Source organism: Cadophora gregata (genome assembly GCF_030347475.1).
Source record: "Cadophora gregata isolate MNR1 chromosome Unknown scaffold_37, whole genome shotgun sequence".
Lineage (NCBI taxonomy): Eukaryota > Fungi > Ascomycota > Leotiomycetes > Helotiales > Ploettnerulaceae > Cadophora > Cadophora gregata.
In genome coordinates, this window is record NW_026695960.1 from 753 (window position 1) to 17096 (window position 16344).

A 16344-nucleotide genomic window follows, 5' to 3' on the forward strand; every position below is an offset into this window, starting at 1 on the left:
ATTAATATTAAGGCAGGAGTAATTGTTCATATTAATTCTATTAGTGTACCGTGGTTCAAATATTTATGAGATATAGGTGATTTTGTACTACTATAATTTCTTACAATAGATATCATTATTCAACCTACACCAAATAAAATTATAACTAAATAGAACATAATATTATCATGTAATTCAACTAATCCTTCCATTTGAGGAGTAGCACTATCCTGAAAATAAAGACCTCAAGGCTTTGGTGTATCACAACTATTAACGATACTTGAAAATAAGTAATCAATCATATAAAATTCCTTTTCGTTTTTTCTAATATAAACAATTTATAAATTAGAAACCATTAAACAGCTTATACTAATATATATTTTAAATAATAAACAAAAATATATTAATTAGTATATAATTATGTAGTATAAATCTATACTGCCTATAATAAGAACCTTTATGTACTATATACATTTTTTTAATAATAAGTAAATAAAAGATGTAGCATATAATTTTATTTTACATATTGTAACTTAACAACGCTAGTTTTTATACTAGCATTATTACTTTAAATATTACTATTAATATACAACGACTAAAGTATTATAAAGATAATATAGGATAAATCACACATAAAGAATTTAAATAAATGTTATTTAAAAAGGCGTTTACTTAGTCCTTTTTGCTACTAGAACCTTCTCCATTACCTGAAGATGATTCCTTAGACTCTTGTTCTAATGACATTGCTATGGCTCTTGCTAATTGTTGACTCTCACTAGATTCCGTACTATTTCTAGGAGAATTTTCTGCATTAGCTGACTTTAGATCTTGTAATGAATTTAACTTAGCCCTTTCTATTTGATAATGAAACGAATCCTCATAACTACGCTTAGATCCGGCTTGCACCGCTGGCTTTTCCGGATCATAACCTAACTTTTTAGATATATCGTGATAATTATGATCAATCACAGTTAATTGGGAGGATAATTCTTTTTGAATCGTATAAAAGGTTTTTTTTAAAACATGTAAAAAATGGTGCTCCTTATGTGAATCCTTTAACATTTCATCGATCTCCTCCATTTCTTTTCCATAAATACCATTCTCCATGTAAAACTTTTTACGATTAGTTGCTTCAAGTAAAATCCGATCTAGTTTATCACTAGCATCGTTTATTTCTTTTGTACTAGGCATATCTTGATTAAGTGATGGAGGTAACTCAGGATCATAAAAATACTTATTATTAGATTTACCTTTATCTAATTTTTGACCTGAGCTAGAACTTTCCCCGGGCGAATCATGATAACCCCTATCAGTAGATTTACCTTTATCTAATTTTTTACCAGAGTTAGATCCTTCATCATCTGAATTTTTACCAGAGTTAGATCCTTCATCACCTGAATTTTTAAATAATGCTGTTGGTCGTGTATTAGTCACGGGTAACCCATCACTACCTAATTTAAGCGTATATTTATCAAATAAAAAATCTAAGCATATTTTACCTTTTATACCTAAGTACTCGCAGAATCAATTGATGAAACCATTATTAGCAGTTCACATCAATAAACCATATGCTAAACAAGAAAAAAATTCAAAATTTTTTGTAAGTAAATCTATATTTATGTAATATATAAACATAGTAAATAGACTTACAATAGAAATAAACAAAAAAACTTTAGCTAAAGGGTATTTAGCCAAAATTCTAAATATAGAGTTATTAAAGGTAGATATATGACTTATTGTACTTATTTTAAAAATACTTAAAGTAAGCATTTGTCTACTATCAATTTTAAGAGCATTTTTACCTAGTTCAAAAGCAAAACCTAATGTTAAGGCTAAAAAGAAGATCAACATTATAGTTAAACCATATATGCCATTTGTATATGCACTTACTACGTAAGGATAAACTAAAAGAATCTCTAGATCAAACAATAAAAATAACAATGCGAATATAAAGAAAGAAATACTGAACTGTGTCCTGTTTTGACCCAGGAACGAGTGGAAACCACACTCAAACGCACTATCTTTTTCCTGGTAAGGATTATGTGGAGCAAATATCAAATTAACGGCCAATAAAATAATGGCCAATAAAGGTATAAAAACAAAAAAAAAAGTTGTACTTGTCATTTATTGGTTAAATAATATCAATGCTAATATATTAGCTAAACTTAATCATTCATGAGGTACGAATATAAATAAAAGTATTATTAAAGTTAATACAGATATAGTAATAGTTAAATAACTAGATAATATAATACTATTTGTTTTAAACGTTATTTTTTCAATTAAGTTATTATTTTGTATTATGTTACCGTGTAAAGTCAAATTGGCGATTTCTGGATTAATTGTATGCTCAGGAGCATCAAAGAATATTTGTTTAATGATGTTTAAGTAGTAAACACCACTAATAACACTAGTTAATATAGCAACTAGTGCAAGGAAAATGTAACCACTGTCTAATGCAGCACTCAGTACCATTTGTTTTGCAAAGAATCCTATAAGAGGAGGTATTCCTGCAAAAGAAAAAATAGTAATAGTTAAACTTAAAGCTAATAAAGGATTTATTTCAAAATATCCCTTAAGTTGACTTATTAATTGTACTGGAGAATTGTTTTTATCATCTAGTTGTTTGTATTCATTGCTTTCGTTTACGTAATAATAAAGAGAAAACCCTATACTAATTAATATAATAAAAGCATTTAAATTACTAATAGAATACTGCATAAGGTAAAATATAAAGGCTTGTATAGACTCTACACTGTTAATACTTAGTGCAAGCAAAATAAACCCTACATGTGATATAGTACTGTAAGCGAACAATCTTTTAATTCTAAATTGAGTTAAACCTACTACTGTACCAACAATTAATGAAAGTAAAGAACTTACAAGTAAGCTAGAAGTCCAACTAAAACTAAAATTAAATAAAGAATTGCTTGTATAATGCACTAATTCTAATAAAAATACAAAAATAGAAATTTTTGCAACAATAGCTACAAATGTAGTCACTATAGTAGGTATAGCATCATATACACCAGGAGATCAGAAGTGAAAAGGTGCAGCACTCACCTTAAATAAGAAACCTACGCTAAGTATAAGCAATGAAAAGTTAATATAATAACTTTTATATCAATATAAAATATTATTACCACCCTCATTGGCCAAATCACTTAAACTAGTTATAACATATATACCATCAAGATTAGTAGTACCTGAATTTGCATATAATAAACTAGTACCTAGTAAAATAAAACAAGAACTTAAACCACCTAATAAGAAATAAGTTAAACCACCTGAAGTAGCTAATTCAGAATTTCGGTATAATGTACTAAGTAAATATAAACCGTAACTTTGTAACTCAATAGATAGAAATATAGAAACTAAATCACTTGTAGATACTAAAAATATTGCACCACTAACTATAAATAATAATATTAAAGGGTACTCGATTATTTTAAACTGTTCCCCCATCTTATTTACAATTTTAGTTCTGTAATATAATAAATTATAAAAAAGCATTTTATTTAGAGAAGAATATGAAGTTGTTCACACCCTTCTAGGATAAAATGCTGTAAGTTGAAGTATTAGTCCACTGATTAAACATATAAACATATGAAAAATATGGGTAATACTAGTTGCATGAAATAATCCTCCATACAAACCTATACCTCTGTCTAAAGATGTAAAATATAAACTCGTGAAAGATAATAATGATGAATAAAGAAGAATTATAATAGACACTCTACTATATAATATAGACTTATCTCGTCTTAAGGTAACCGCATTCGATAATAATAATTGTAATATTGATAATATAATCATTAAATAAATAAAAGAGTCTAACTTTTATATATTTATTTTTAGCGTAATAATAAAAAAATATCTCACTTTTAATTATATATCTAAACTTTTTTTATGCTATGTACAATCTATATAAAGCTTCAATCATTTAATTAAATTTTACGCTTTTTATTGTATATGTTAAACACATTAAAAATATAATATATACAATAAAAATAAGACAAAAATGTAGTATTAAAAATAGCCGGAGGAGAAATTTGAATTCTCATTCTTAATGCATGAAATTAATGTTCTAACCAATTAAACTACCCTGGCTGTTATTATACTTTAGATTATAAAGGGTGAATACCCTGATTTGAACAGGGAACACACTGTGCCACATACAGTCGCTCTACCTATTGAACTATATCCACCTTTAAATCATAATATTTATATAACTTTAAACATATAATACTAAAAAGTAATTATGTTGGAGTGATTCGAACACTCAATGGTAAATACCAAAAATTTATGACTTACCGATTAGTCCACAACATATTTTTAAATATATTAATATATAGATAAATAATAAACTAATAACATTGCATAAGGTAGATCCGACTTGAACGGATAAGATATAAAAATAATCAAATAGGCCTAAGCTATTCATGTCTACCAGTTCCATCACTACCTTTAAATTGCTCGAGATAAGATTTGAACTTACAACCTAAACATCTTCAGAGTTCCGCTCTACCAGGTTGAGCTTCTCGAGCTATATATACAGCTTGTAAAGCTATATACACTACATATTTAAGTGTTATATCTATTATGATACATGAAGTATAATTTATATTTAAATTAGCTTACGTGTCTAATTCTATATGATTATCTAACATAACTATAACCAAATAAAAATATTTTTTTTTTTAGTAAAATCCTAGCATCTTAATAATTAAATGAACTAAGATTTATTAAAAAAAATATTAACTATGGTTAATATAGCTTATAACGCCATATATATAAATATAAGCAGATTGCCATTATATTTTTTGTTAACCACCCTCTCTGAAAAAGATACCTATACCTTAAGTGGAGACATCAGGACTCGATCCTGAAATAACGATATGCAAAATCGCAGTTTTACCAATTAAACTATGTCCCCTTTTTATATAATAATATATAGATTTATAATATTATTTTTATGTACTATCTTTTGCACTTTTATTATTTTATGTTGGTAAGCACTTTATAGTAATATAAATATATATGTAACCTTTTATATATGAAGCTGACATAGCGTTTATATAATATAAACAAAAATTTGTTTATGACTTTAAACCATATAACGTATCCAAAAGAGGACTTGAACCTCTACGATATTATATCAACGAAGCTTAAGTTCGTCCTGTCTACCAATTCCAGCACTCGGACGTATATTTTTATTTGATAAATCTAAGGCCAGAGTGAGTTGAACACTCATCTCAGCTGTCATGAGCAGCTTGCTTTACCAATTAAGCTATGACCTTCTTATATATGCGGACAAAGGATTTGCACCAATATAGACTGGACATGAGCCAATTATGTTACTATTACATCAATCCGCATTATAAAAAATATAAGTTTATATTAATATACAATTTATAGCCTCAGAGGGGGTTGAACCCTCGCATGTAATGACGAAAACATTATGTCTTAACCACTTGACTATAAGGCCTATTATGTATAAAATAAGTCCAGTGCAAGTATCGCACTTGCTTCAGCTGGTTACAAAACAGCTACATTACTTTTATGCTAACCGGACTGAAGTTAATGTAGTTGTATTTATTATAATTATTATTCTTATATACATAAAAATATGTGTGATATCGGGTAAAATTAGTTAAATATTAAATTAGTACTTTATACCTAAAAACATTTAAATTCTTTCAGCTAAAGCCTATTAATAGCAATAATATTCTTTAATTTAAGGAAGCTAAAATAAAGGGTTTTATTGCATAATAAAAAAGATTTTTTATTATTTACTATTTCGTAGTATTCCACTACGTATATTTAAGAATATCTTAAAGTAAATTTCGCGCCTAAATGCTTTCAGCACTTACTTTTAACTAACTTAGCGTTCCTGCCGTGCCTATGCTATAGATTTACTTAAGTGTAAGTAACACCCCATTGTGCCTATCATCTCTTTAGTTTATTTAGGTTTTTCTTCATTTATTTAATATTGGGCACATAAACAACAGGTAAACCAGAGGTTAATATACCCAGCTCCTTTCGTACGAGGGGGATATCCTTATTTTATTCTAATTTCCTCTAGAAGATAGAAACCATACTGTCTCACGACGTATTTAACCCAGCTCGTGTAACTTATTAATCGACGAACAGTCGAACCCTTCATGATTCCTGCATTCATGTGGATAAGTTAAGCCGACATCGAGGTGCCAAACTGCGCACTCAATTTGTACTTCCTGGCGCAATTAGCCTGTTCATATTGTGTTAAGTTAAAAGCAATATATTATACTTTTAACCGCCATTTTTTTCAAAATGGATCAGACTATTTATTCAATTTTCTCTATTTATGATATATGCAACGCGAAAATTAAAAACATGGCTAACATAAATATGCACACCTGTAAAAAAATAAATAAAAAAAATATATAAAAAATATATTTAATATATAAACATTTAAATTTATTTATTTAAGGATTTTATTTACTACTTACTCAGCCTTTAACTCCAAAAGCACCGTTACGGTTCTTAGAGTTTATAAGTGTATATTGTACATTTGATTTATGGTAACCTCTTAGCATGATAGTAGATAATCCTCGGAAAGAAGAATCCACATTTTTTAACCCTCCTAATCATTTCATTTTAAATACAGATCTTGATGCAGTTGCTCGGGGAGTTAATCTACCTTTTGCTTCCACTCTGATACCTCTTAATTTTAAATGTTTTAAATGATGTCTAATTACAAAACCTTTTAAAGAAATTTTTTTTTTCTTCGTATAAGATCTTTTTACAACATTTATTTGTAAATCATCCGCGGCAGGGTAGAAACTTAATAACAGATTGTTTAAATAATCTTTACCTTTGTTATAATTAAACATAGAGCTAATAATATTATTACGAATTCTATTAACCAAGAACTGGTCTTTGTTTGGTCTAGGTATTCTTTCACTTATTTTCCTAATAACAGGTAATTTAAGTTTACGTAAAGATGTTTTTAAAACTTTATATAATCTATTATTTCTATTTCTTAGTTTTAATGATACAACTTGAGTAAAAATATCACTATTTAAATGCATTTTTTTTAATTTTACTATGTTGAACTCAACTTCTTTATTATATAAAATTTTTACTAAATTAATAAGATTTGACATAAACTGATTTGTAAATTTTAAGCTATTTAACTTAAATAAATAAAAAAAGTATCGTAATTTTTTTTCTTTAAAATGTTTTATAGACTCAAGTTTAACTTGATCAAATTTAAGATAGTCTAGAGGTTTTCAACTTGAAATCTTATTAAGAAACATTATACGTTTTTCATCTTCTGTTATAATATTTGTTTTAACTAAACTTGTTAAAAATACAAAATAAGTATTTAATAACTCTACTTCGGAAGAGTTAGCGTATTTGTTAATAATGGACATAGTATATATTTCATATAAATTATCATGGTCACCTAAAATAGAAAATTCCTCTCAACTTAAGGGTCTATTATATTTTATGAGGGCTTTCCCTTCACGGTTGTATTTAACAGATTTTTTCAAATCATAACGAGGATAAAAAATTTCTTTTTTAGCCTTTTCGTAATTCTGTGATAGTAACATACCCTCTGTATTAAGAACATAAAACGTAATTAATACTTTGTTGCTTGTATGTTTTAATTCACCTCTACCTATAAAAACTTTTTTAGTAGACACTCGTCTGAATCTAAGAAGTAATTGTTTAGTTTTATTTTGTAATAAATCTCGGTTAAGTTGAAAATTAAAAAAACTTTTTAAAATATTTATAAGATTTTTATCTGCTGTAGGTAACGTTTTTATATAATTAGAGTCATATGAATATATACTATTATATCATTCTTGAGATGCAGGTGTATAATGTCTAGTTATACCCGTATCACTTTTAATATAATTCAATTGTTTATATATGGTTGTTTTACTTTTTTTGGCAAATAAAATAGGTAAATTTGGATCTAAATTTACTTGAGATGAATTCATCTCAATATTTACTTGTGTTTTTAAGTCTCTCATGTTATTTAATTTTATATCTAATTTTGCTTAATCATTAATCTAGGATTAAGTCTATTTCATTAATATAATTTATATTAATTATTAATTTGTTAAATTATTCTTAAATTACTAATTTAAAACAACCTAACTTTAAAATATTATAAAGGAAGAGAAAATTGTTGGATTCTTATTAAGGTATTATGGTATTATTTAACCAAACAAACCTTATAGTCGTTGAACGTTTTTACTATTTGAAGTAAAATTCGCTTCAAGTTAACTTATTTTAAGTCTTTCTTGAAATTAACCCAATTATTACAACATTTACTATAAATATAATAAATATTGTGGGACAATAGCTTGTTTATCCCTAGCGTAGCTTTTTCAATTATCCAAGACCTTTCCTTTCTGCATCTTGTGATCATATGCCCCGCTTACGCGACTGATAGACGTGTAAGTCAAACAGTAAAGCAAGATTAAGCCATTAAACTTGACAAGTAATAAACATAATTATATTATTAGTAATTTTATTAATCACCGGATGTGCTATATTAGTACATACCTACTAATAACATAACTAAAAACATTGGAAAACTAAAAAGTATTTTCTTAATGTTTTAATTACAACTATTTTCCATATAGTTAAAATCTTACTTGAATAAAAAATATTAGTTCTAACTCAATAGATATATAGCTGGATTAGTTATAGCACAAGCTATACCAAATAACATACTAAAAAAAAAATATACATCATTAGTATATTTAATTATCATAATTATATGACAATTTTACAAAATTAACTTTGGATACACCCAGGTACTTTTTATGGGATCTGTGCCCCGCATAAACTGCCTCCTAGCAATTGTTCCTTCAAAGAAGGTTAATGATTATCTCAAATCTCTTACAAGGCGAAGCATGCAAAAAAGTTTGAGACTTTCACGTAGAAAATCTACCAATATGATAAACTAAATAAAGGTGTTTCAATTGTGTTAACACTACCTTATAACTAAAAATCGCAATATCATATTCAATAACTAGCAACAGTAAAGCTGCATAGGGTCTTCTCGTCTAACTAGAGGTAAACTGTATCTGCACAGCTATTCCAATTTCACTGAGCCAATCATTGAGACAGCTGTTGTATCGTTAAATCATTCATGCAAGACCGCATTTAACGGCCAGGGTATTCCGCTACCTTAGGACCCTTATAGGTAAGGCCGCCATTGATCGGGGTTTCCTTCGAAGCCAAGCTTATATTAGTCGACTTAGCAAATCCGTTAACCAGCCGACATCGGGCAGAAATCACACTCAATACTTTGATTTGTTATCTTACTGCAGAGTGCTTTGTTTTAATTAAACAGTCGTACAACACTATTCCATGCTTCCTATTCTTAACCTAATATTAATTAGGAGGAATGGCTCTCCTTATCCCGAAGTTACGGTAGTTAGTTTGCCGAGTTCCTTAATGATTGTTCACTCAAACGCCTTCGTATTCTCTACTAGCTTACTGGGGGTAGTCTTTAGGTACGGTTTAGATTATCTTACTATAAAAATATTGCTCATCTGTTTTAGTTTATTGCAAATATATAGTTACTGTTTTTCCAGAACCTTCTTCACTTTATTTTTCTACCTTTTGTAATTACTTACGTTAGATTATTAAAAAGAAGGTTGTTACTTTGTGACAAAGATTTACTCATCGTTTAATCCCTTTGGATTGGTAAACTTAGAGGCCGTTACTTTATTAAAACCATAAGCTTTAGGCGAGGGTATTACCCTTTTTCGTTACTCATGTCAGCATTCTCACTTGGGTTATCTTATATTTATTCTTAAAAAGAATAAGTCCTTGATTTACCCAACGTTCTGCTACCCCATTAAATATAATAATAAATTATTAATAAATATGGACAAGGTGTCGGTATATTGTTTAGATCCGTTAAATTTTCGGTGCAACTATCAGTATAAATTAAACGCAAGCGTTTATTTATTAAACCAGTGCTCTGTTACGAGATCTTCAAAAAATGGACCGCTTCTAAGCCTATTTCCTAGTCGTATTAGATAGAAACTTCCTTAATTTCACTTAACAATAATTTTGGAACCTTAACTCTTGTTCTGGGCTGTTTCCCTTTAGACATACAACCTTATCGTACTATGTCCGATTATTCAATATTCATCATTGCCCTTCCGAGTGCGAATACTCACCGATAAAATCTTCACGATTGCCCGATATATGCAAAATTACCCCCCCTTATTCTATAACCTGGCCGAAAAAGCCAATAGAATAATAAGATAGAAGTTGCCTGAGATCACAGTTCTGTACCTGCTATGATGTGCCTTGAATTACCTACTTATATAGGTTTCGCAGAAACAGATCTACCTCTTTAGTCTTGATTTTATTAAGACAAAGCTGAGGTCCTTCTCCCTAAATAGTTAAAAACTATCCATTTAACGGATAGTAATGTATTTTTTTTTTTTTATTTTTTGTGTCCAGCTGTACAATAATATATTTTCTTTACAGGTCTTCCAGTTTTAAGTGCTTTATTTACAGCAGTTCTACTTACACCTATAGCTGCAGCTGCTTCAGTTATGTTTGTATATTCTTTTACCTCTAGTGTAGTAAGATTTTTAACTGTAACAGGTACACCAACAAGCAATATTCTAGCCGCCTTCATGTTAGCACGTGTTTCATCCGAAAGTTTTATACCTTTACGTGAGTCAGATATTTTTATTTTCTCTTTATCAGTTAAGATTCTACCTGTTGCGGCTAATGATAAGTTATTTCTTGCTTCTTCACTTAATTTTCGATCCTTTTTAAAGAACTCTAAAGTTTCATCGCTATGTTTAAAACCTAACGAAGAACCTGCTTGTTGTAATATATTATACTCAGGTTTTAATAAATCTAAATAAAACTGCTCTCTTAATATAAGATCTACATCCTCACAGTACTCAAGAATATCTAAAGTAAAATTTGAATATCCATATTTCAAAAGAGCATTATGTATAGCTGTTTTATGTTCACTTAAATGTTTAAGACTATAATATTTATATAATCTCACAGAAAAATTAACTGAACTACCTATGTAGCTTTTTTTATTTACATTGTTAGTTCAACGATATACAACTGCTTTATTTTTGTTTTCTTTTAATATACGATCTTTTTCAAGATCACAATTAATATAAGTTATTATAGGCTTTACTTCAGAAGAGTTATTACCTAATACAGATGAAAAAAGGCAACATTGTTGCCCTATAAATTTTTGTATAAAGTTTATTTGAGTAGCTTTATTTTAATTATTTAAATATTAATGTCTTTACATTCAAAACTTTAGAGGTTACACTTTCGATTCTATCAATGATTTAGGGTGCTAGCCTTCCAATGGCCCGAGTACCTTTCTACTTGTACCTCGCTTGTAGCTGCTACGGGTATCTAATCATGATAACTTGTCGACTATACTCTTAACCAAATATAGTGAACTTATTAGGATCACTAATTCTAATTGAAAAGAATAAAGTATGAACATAAACCATTAAGGCTCTTATGGGACGAATAGAAATAAAAAAAAAAAATACTATACTATCCTGCATCCTTTAGGATGAGGCTTGACTATATCTTAAGCTTGCGCTAACCAACATCTAGTCGATGAACTGCACACCATTACTTTTAAATAATGGTGCTTGGCTGCGGATTACCCATTCACTTACGTGTATCAATTTCGATTTTACCATACCACGAGTCATTACCTGTGCCACAAACTGTGTTACCACGTCTGCTTGGTTGAAATTGCTTTAGGGCTTTCCCGCAATTTGATGGTTTGAGCAGAAGGTTCACTTCTACCTACTGGCCTAAATAATTGCTTATTCTATCTTCTACCAGCTATCCTAGTCAGTGTTGTCTTTCACTAACTTACCACAGTTCTTCGGATATCTTTACAACGATAACCCGTTCGGGCTTTTATAACCCTGACTGTAGTAAGATCACCAGGCTTCGGGTCTAATTTTAGATACTAATTCATTATTTCATAATTGGTTTATCTGGGCATTATTGCTCGCATCTAATATTAACTCGCTGACCCATTATGCAAAAGGTACGCTCTTACTTTTTATTTAAACTTTACTCGAGCTGCTTATAAGACTACTATTTCAAACCGTTCCTTCATAGTACTTTTACGCTATCGCTTATATATTATATTTAGCCTTAGAGGAAGGTTCCCCTTTACATTCAAACAGGTTTTGCCCATTTTACTTATTATATATCTACCATATCTTCGAATTATTCTTCTAGTCTATGACCTATATTTGAAGGCTCTTCTACTTTCATTCACACTAATTATAGAATCTCGTTTGATTTCTTTTCCTGAAGTTACTAAGATATTTCAATTCACTTCGTTTATTATTGAATTTCTCTAAGAGTTCATGTGTATTTTACTACCAGATATTTCACCGGATTAAAGAACAACTAATATTACAATTTCTTCACGCAATACACATTTTAAATTTCTTTACTCTCTTTAATATATAGCTAGGTATCCCTAATAGTCTCTTTATATACTTTCCTATGCATAAATGCATAGAAATTACTTATAGATATCTTACACATTACTAATACAACCTTATTAACCTACATTCATTAAGATATTGTATTCGGATTATTATGATTCGAACATAACAGATCCTCAACCCAAATGAGGCGCCTAACCAACCTGGCTCTAATCCGTTTTATTTATCTTTAAAAGAAGAATTCCAGAGAATATCCGATTTGAACGGATGTGATCTATTAAATCAAATAAGTTTCAAGCTTATCACTTTAAACCACTCAGTCAATTCTCTTTTATTGCCTATTATCTAATATTATTAAATAATATTAAGTAATATTCATGATTCCTCAGAGACTTGAACTCTAAACACATCCTTATCAAGAATACGCTTTACCAATTAAGCTAAGGAACCTTGATTTAATATATGAATGTAATTTGTAAATATATTGTTAAAATACGCAAAATGGATAATATAAATAAAATTTATATATCACTAAGCAAGAGCACTCAGATTTGAACTGAGAAAGTGAAGTTTGAAGCTTCAAATTTTACCATTAAACTATGCTCTTATAATTAGTAGAGATGTTATTGTTACATATTAATAACATCTTAATAAAAATACCGGAAAAGAGATGATTCGAACATCCAGGTGCATAACACAATATTTAGCAAATATCTCGCTTTACCCATAGCAACTTTTCCTATTTTTATTTTTAATTAACCCATCAAATCAGGAAAAAAAATATAAAAACTATTAGAACTTTCATATACAGCATAATATTAATATGCTGAATTATAATTATAGTATACGGCCAGCCGAATTCGAATCGACACAAATCGTTTGGAAGACGAAAGGTCTACCATTAACCTATGGCCGTTTATTTTTTTTTGTATATTTATTGTTACCAGTTTTGTCAAAACAATAATCATATTTTTTATCTGTAAACATATAAGACCTATGGGATTCGAACCCATATAACGAAGATTAAAAGACTAGTGTTTTACCGTTAAACTAAGATCTCTTTAGATTTTTAAATCTAAATTTAGGGTATTTTAAGCCTTAAGGCTTAAAATAAGATACCGTAGGTACAAAATCTAGTACAATATACACTATAATATAGCTTAGACATATAAAGAAAATAATTTATATTATTTATCTATAAATCTAATATAACATAAGCTTCTAATAAACATATAATAAAAACATTATCTTTATTACTTAGAAGAACTAGATGGAACAAAGAGGCTAATTAATACAGAATAGGTAAGATAATATATCTACGAACCCCAGTAGTAAATTGAAATAAAAAGGAATAGCCATACCACATCCACAAAATGTCAATATAAAATACTAGACTCAAGACCTAAATGATGATTTTCTGTTGAGTGGTATGCTAAAACACGTCACAAACCGACAGCAATAAAAGCTGTACCTATCATAACATGAAGCCCATGAAAACCAGTACCAAAATAAAAACATGACCCAAAAGCACCATCACTTATAGTGAAAGAAGAAACAGTATACTCTACACCTTGGAAACCTGTGAATATAACTGCTAATATAACAGTAGCAACTAAACCATATAAAGCTCCACTTCTATTACCTTGTATCAAAGAATGATGAGCATATGTCACTGTAACACCAGAAGATAATAATATAACAGTGTTAAGTAAAGGTAATTCAAATGGATTAATTGCTTCTATACCCATAGGAGGTCATTGAGCTCCTAATTCTACAGTAGGTGATAAGGCACTATGAAAAAAGGCTCAAAAAATAGCTAAGAAAAATAATGCTTCTGAAACTATAAATAAAGCCACACCCATGTTTAACCCTCTTTGTACAGCTAATGTATGGTTACCTAAATATGTACCTTCACTTATAACGTCTCTTCATCATAATGACATAGATGAAATAAGTGTTACAAAAGCTAAAGATAAAAATGTTTCTGCATTATTAAAACCGTGCATTGTTAATACACCACTAGTTGTTAATGTTAATAATGCAATACAAGTATATAAAGGTCAAGGTGACGGTGATACTAAATGAAAAGGATGAGCTTGGAAATTACTTCTTGTCAAATTAGTCATTTACATTTATTATTATAAATAATTATGTGTTTTAATATATATAAAACTTTTTTTGATTAAAAAAGAGAGATATATTAATATATGCATACCAGAGGTATATAATTTTGGCGTAATATATATTACTATATATTAAGGATTAAGGAATAGGTGACTTGAACACCTAGCCTACCGTGTGTAAAACGGTTGCTCTACCATTAAGCTAATCCCTTTATAGTTTATATTATCTTTACGGGCTAGGTCGGGTTCGAACCGACATTTGCTTTCTTGACAAAAAAGTTTCTTACCAATTAGAAGACTAACCCTTATTATACTTTAAATTATACTAATAGTATATATTAAATATAATAAAAATATTTAGGTAAGAATAAAACTAACAATTTAGTTAGTTATTAAATCCTTAAATGATTTATGATTAATTTTTTTGTTTTATTGTAATAACAATAGCACCAACCATTGCTAACAATAGTATAATAGAAGTTAATATTAATCATATACTATAACTAGTGTACATAATATTTCCTATACTAGAGATATGGCTAGTTTCGGCTAAATTACCATCTCATATTTTACTAGTAACAAATGAAATTTCACCGTTGTCTAATTCAGTACCATTTAATTTAAAGAATTTATTTAAACTATCACTATAATTATGAGATCAAATATCATTTATAGTATTGTTTAAATAAACAGTATAACTATTAAAAGTAGCAACACTATAAGGCAATATTTGATATAAAAGATAGTTGAAAACTATAGTAATAAAAATAGCTAAAGGTATGCTATTACTAGTATTACTTAATAGTTCACTTATTCTAACATTAATTAACATTAAAATAAATAAAAATAAAATTGACACTGCTCCGACGTATACTAATAAGTAAGAAAGACCAATAAAATTTAAACCTAATACCATTAGGTAACTAGCTATACTTAAAAATAAACCTATTAAAAATAATACAGAAACAATAGGATTTTTACTAATAATAACTAATATTCCACATAATATAGCTGCTATAGATATAATATCTAATATTTCTGATCTATAACCATTAGTGAAAGTTTCATTTAAAATATATAGACTATTCATGAATAAAAAAAGGAATAAAAAAACCTCTATATTTAATTAAAGTTTAATTAAAGTAATTTAACTACCATTATTAAAAATATTTTTAACGAAAGAGGAAAGAGTAGTTAAATAAGAATATAGACGTGTATAAGACTTGAACTTATATACTTGTGGCCGAAACACAAAACTTTACCATTAAGTCAACACGCCATACGTATTCTTAGTGCCTAGCCCCTAAGATGAATTGAACATCTATCGGAATATTAACAGTATTCCGCTCTACCATTGAGCTATAAAGGCCTAAGATAATTAGGAAGAAAAGGACTCGAACCTTCGACAGCTTATTGCTATTGAGTTTACAGCTCAACCCGTCATACCAACAAACGGAACCTTCCTTAGTATAATATAAGTACTTATAACCCAAAGGAGCTGGTTTATAAGTATATATTATACAGTATATATAAAATATATGCATTGTTAACATTAATCAATCCCGTGCAATTTCCACTACACGAACCGTATTTCGACTTAACACCAATCAAAGTCACGCATACGAAAATCTCCCATAAAAATAACTAGAACTAATTTACTAGAGTAAAAATAAATGGAAGACCAAACTTATTGCACACACTTCTTTCGGCGCCTGACGAGTAGTTAGTACCTATCTGAGAAAAAATTCACC

The 16344-nt window shown here is 28.6% G+C and overlaps 14 non-coding genes across 14 annotated transcripts; all 14 read right to left on the bottom strand.

The window, feature by feature from the left end:
* Positions 1–4016: 4016 nt before the first annotated feature.
* Positions 4017–4089, bottom strand: ONS95_009674. Its single transcript has one exon. It is a non-coding gene; the product is annotated as a tRNA-Met (tRNA).
* A 25-nt stretch (positions 4090–4114) lies between these two features.
* On the bottom strand, positions 4115–4187 carry ONS95_009675. Its single transcript has one exon. It is a non-coding gene; the product is annotated as a tRNA-His (tRNA).
* A 265-nt stretch (positions 4188–4452) lies between these two features.
* On the bottom strand, positions 4453–4526 carry ONS95_009676. Its single transcript has one exon. It is a non-coding gene; the product is annotated as a tRNA-Phe (tRNA).
* A 317-nt stretch (positions 4527–4843) lies between these two features.
* On the bottom strand, positions 4844–4915 carry ONS95_009677. Its single transcript has one exon. It is a non-coding gene; the product is annotated as a tRNA-Ala (tRNA).
* A 186-nt stretch (positions 4916–5101) lies between these two features.
* On the bottom strand, positions 5102–5184 carry ONS95_009678. Its single transcript has one exon. It is a non-coding gene; the product is annotated as a tRNA-Leu (tRNA).
* A 22-nt stretch (positions 5185–5206) lies between these two features.
* Positions 5207–5279, bottom strand: ONS95_009679. Its single transcript has one exon. It is a non-coding gene; the product is annotated as a tRNA-Met (tRNA).
* A 115-nt stretch (positions 5280–5394) lies between these two features.
* On the bottom strand, positions 5395–5467 carry ONS95_009680. Its single transcript has one exon. It is a non-coding gene; the product is annotated as a tRNA-Glu (tRNA).
* Positions 5468–12848: 7381 nt separating this feature from the next.
* ONS95_009681 lies at positions 12849–12920 on the bottom strand. The gene has a single exon. It is a non-coding gene; the product is annotated as a tRNA-Ile (tRNA).
* Positions 12921–13315: 395 nt separating this feature from the next.
* On the bottom strand, positions 13316–13386 carry ONS95_009682. The gene has a single exon. It is a non-coding gene; the product is annotated as a tRNA-Gly (tRNA).
* Positions 13387–13458: 72 nt separating this feature from the next.
* On the bottom strand, positions 13459–13530 carry ONS95_009683. The gene has a single exon. It is a non-coding gene; the product is annotated as a tRNA-Lys (tRNA).
* A 1203-nt stretch (positions 13531–14733) lies between these two features.
* Positions 14734–14805, bottom strand: ONS95_009684. Its single transcript has one exon. It is a non-coding gene; the product is annotated as a tRNA-Val (tRNA).
* Positions 14806–14825: 20 nt separating this feature from the next.
* ONS95_009685 lies at positions 14826–14898 on the bottom strand. The gene has a single exon. It is a non-coding gene; the product is annotated as a tRNA-Asp (tRNA).
* A 903-nt stretch (positions 14899–15801) lies between these two features.
* ONS95_009686 lies at positions 15802–15872 on the bottom strand. The gene has a single exon. It is a non-coding gene; the product is annotated as a tRNA-Arg (tRNA).
* Positions 15873–15891: 19 nt separating this feature from the next.
* Positions 15892–15962, bottom strand: ONS95_009687. The gene has a single exon. It is a non-coding gene; the product is annotated as a tRNA-Asn (tRNA).
* Between the last annotated feature and the right edge of the window lie 382 nt (positions 15963–16344).